The sequence below is a fragment of the Egretta garzetta genome, unplaced genomic scaffold, assembly GCF_000687185.1.
Source record: "Egretta garzetta isolate BGI_Z169 unplaced genomic scaffold, ASM68718v1 scaffold21, whole genome shotgun sequence".
In the NCBI taxonomy this organism is placed as follows: Eukaryota; Metazoa; Chordata; class Aves; order Pelecaniformes; family Ardeidae; genus Egretta; species Egretta garzetta.
In genome coordinates, this window is record NW_009258668.1 from 1,128,968 (window position 1) to 1,133,011 (window position 4,044).

The following is a 4,044-nucleotide window of genomic DNA, read 5'->3' on the forward strand; positions in this document are numbered from 1 at the left end:
GGGGGTCAGAGACGAGGGGGGAGCACACCGCCACAGAGAGAAAGCAGCACAGCCCCATACCTGCGCGTGGTTGAAGCTGTGCAGGATGCACAGCCCTGCCTACAAGAGGAAACTCACTTTCACTCCTTCAACATTTTTTGCAAATTCATTAAAGCTCCTACCTACAGGCAGAAAGGCATCTTGACAGAACCAGAGTGACAACAAGTAGCATTAGCTCCACAGATGAGTTTGGATGTTTCAAGAATAAAGGAAATTGTAAAAGTCACATTCATAGGAAAGTGTCAACATTTCTTTTCTTCCATGGTTCCAGCAAAGAATGTGAATATTTAAGTTGAAGTGGAAGTCAGGTTTTTTCCCCCCACATTGAGCTGCAACTTCCCTTCCATATCCAATTGTGGTTGCCATCGTGGCAGGGGTTTTTTTTCCCCCCTCCCATCTCATGACATTTTTCAGGGGGTTCCTTAAACAGTTCACATAGGCTGCTGTTCTCAGCGGGCTCCATTTAACAAAGAATGGAAGAAACCTCCTCTTAAACACCATTTTCATTCTTCTGCGGTAGTGGATATAGTAAAATTGGCTACTGCGTTGCCCAACAGTCTAAACTAAGAGGGTTTTGAACACATTTGCCCTTTCCTGGCCCATCTAAAACAAAAAGTGAGCTGCTCTTGAATCTGTGATTTTCCTTAAAATTACATGTCCTTCCATTTTACTGAAAAATCTAAAATTTCTTGGTGAGATCCTGCTACCAGTCATTAGTCTGGAGGATCACACTAGTCCTGGCAAACAGAGAAACTGAAGAACAATTTTAGCTGTTGTGGTCTAGTATATAAATAAGTCTGCCTAAGGATATATAAGCAAAAACATCCTTTAAAAATAATCTGAATCAGTGTCTTCTCTGAGTAGCTGATGTTTAAACCCACAGACGCCCAAACACAAGACTCAGGTGTGAATCCCTTGTGCTTCCAAAATGAAGAGTAGAGACGAACTGGGGTATTTATGGGAAAGCTCATGAAAATTTCACATGCGTTCCCTCCTTCCCTCATTTCTCAGGTGGCACAGATCAACGCCTTTCTTGATACAAGAGACCTAGCTGAAGAGCTAGACTGGTAGTACCTTCCCTCTTTTGTTTTAAATTACGTGGTTTATTCATCAGGGAGGGAAGGGATTTCAATCCTTCAGCAAGTAATTGTTTTGCTTGCACATACCCTTATTTTGCAATTTCTAGCTCCATTCAAGCATTCCAACTCTGTCTTACCAAGGATTCGCATTCAGTCTGGGGGAAAAAAAAGTTCTCACAGCCCGGAATAGTTTAGATTAATCAGATCATCATTTCTCTATGCTTACTGATTCTTTGAAATTAAACTATTATTTGCTGACTCGCTAACTAAAAGTAGGAAAACTGTTTCTAGAGAACAGAAAATTTGCCGAAGGATGCCATTAGAAACTATCAGAAAACTGAACTTGAATTTACTAACACAATAAAAAAAATTTACTACGTATTTTCAGATCGCAAAAAGTAATAGGGGAAGGACTCAAGCCCTTCCAACACAAAGGTGTTGACAACAGCCACCATAAACCCCAGCCCTAGATCCAATAATTTTCTCACTGAACTGCTTTGTCCAGATTAAGGAAACAAAACCTAATTCCAGCCTCTGTGGTGATTTCCCTGTCCCATCCCGCCCCCAACTCCTACTTTTCCCCCTGTCCAAGGCACTTTCCTCCTCCTCCTTCCTTGGCTACCAGGAGCTCGGGGTGTAGGTGCAGGCAGTTTCCATCCTACTTGCAGGAAACAACCCCTGCTTGAGGGGTCGCATTCTGTGCAAGACAGTCCTACAGACACTCACCCCCATATCCCAGCTGGAATGACTGTTCAGTTCAGGGCCAGCAGAAGAGGCTGAGCATGCACAAGCTCACCAGGTATTTTTGTGCAGCAGTTGGAGCCCCAGCCTGGCACGCAGGGACTCAGCTTGGCACAGACAGCAAAGTGACTTGAAGAAGCATCCACAACATCTGGGTGAATGGCTCTTGCTGCTAAAACACCCTGGCTAAGGATTTGTCCTTTGACCACCCGCTAACTTTAGTATTCTTGATACTTTATTAATATTTTTTAATCTGCTCAAAACAAAGCACTTTTTTTATCTGCTGTATGGAAGGATGTCCTGGTTTCAGCTGGAACAGAGTTAATTTTCTTCCTAGCAGCTGGCATAGTGCTGTGGTTTGGATTTAGTACCAGAAGAATGTTGATATAACACTGATGGCTCCGTTGTTGCTGAGCAGGGCTTTCACCAGGCAAGGACTTCTCAGCTCTCAGCTGTGCCAGGGGCACAAGGAGCTGGGAGGGGGCACGGCCAGGACAGCCGACCCCAGCTGGCCCCAGGGCTATTCCAGACCATGGGGCGTCATGCCCAGTATAGAAACTGGGGGAAGAAGGAGGAAAGGGGGAACGTTGGGAGCGATGACGTTTGTCTGCCCCAGTCACCGTTATGCATGATGGAGCCCGGCTGTGCTGGGGATGGCTGAGCCCCCTCCTGCCATGGGAAGAGGGGAACAAATTCCTTGCTTTGCTTGCATGCGCGGCTTTTGCTTCCCCTATTAAACTGTCTTTATCTCAACCCACGAGCTTTCTCACTTTTACTCTTCCAATTCTCTCCCCCATCCCATTGTGGGGGGGTGAGCGAGTGGCTGGGATTAAACCACAACAAAGGATTACATGAAATCAATGCTTCTTCCCCCCTCCCCCCTATAAAGTCATTTAAAGGAAAAAGGTGATCTAAACTAGCTGGGTCCTAAAACTGATCTTGATGTATTTCACCTTTTCCAAAATGGAAAACTATACCTGAGCAGCAAGCTCCGATCCCTGTGCTCACTGGCACACATTGCCATCAATGGTGCTGCACGTGTACACAAGACACAGCTTCTAATCCCAGGCTTTATTTCAACAAGCCTGCCCTGTTCAGAAAGTTAAGTGAATTCCATCCTATCGCTCTTCACTGATAAATTTTGTGCTCAAGGTCCTGATCTTGCCAAGAAAAATCTATATGTACACACACTCCGATAATATTTTAAATGCAGATAGTAGATACAGATGTCTGTATTAAGCAGCCTTAGATCCAAAGCCTAAGCACAGGAAACAAAAACAGCAAACCCAGGGGGAGCACAACAGAGCACAGAAGGTGAAAAATAAAGATGTGAGTACCTGGACCATGAAGATGCCCCTGAAGTGAAGAAGATGCTACAGGGAAAAAGTAGAAGTCTTAGGCAACTCTAAACACAAGACCTGATATTTCTGTCCTGCTAATTTGACAGACTCAGAGCCCCTGGGAAACTTCAGGCTGAACTCTGTCTCAGCATTTTCTTGCTCCATCTTGTTTATAACCAGAAGCAATGCATGACTGGTGTGTGTAATTAGTCATGGTCACAGCAAGATAGTCCCATAGATACATCAAGATGGAGAACATGTGTACAAACTGATTAAAAACAGCCACTATAATACCTCCACCTTAGGCTGCATGTAACCAATTATCTTTTTTGTAAGTATGACTTCTTTAAGTTGTTTGGGTTTTTTTTTCTAATTTTTTCATTTTGCTGTATATTTGCCAAGCCCCAAGTGATAAAAATGTAACAGTAGCTGCTCATTAATCCTAAAGAACAACAGCACACGCATCGTATAGCCTGGCATCACTTAAAGCACTAATTGAGGGAAAAAATTGGTTTGAATATACCATGTGCTTTTCTCTCTGGCACCTTCCTCAAAAGTTATTCAGCTTTTTTCTCCTAACCCACCCCACGCTCACGTTGAGCTTTCCATAGCCGCTGGGCCAGGTACTCTGTCGATGCAAATTGGTGCAGCACCCGTGAAGCTCTGCCAGCGTGCACCGGCAGAAGATGTGGCCTTCTGCTCTTCCTCTGACTGTCATCCAGGAGAAGATGTCACTCACTCGCTGGGGCCAGAGAGGAGTTGGGGATTTTTTTTATAACTCCAGAGAAAGGAAATTTAATGATTCACCAGAATAATGATTCCAGCTGGTAAAAGTTCACATGGCA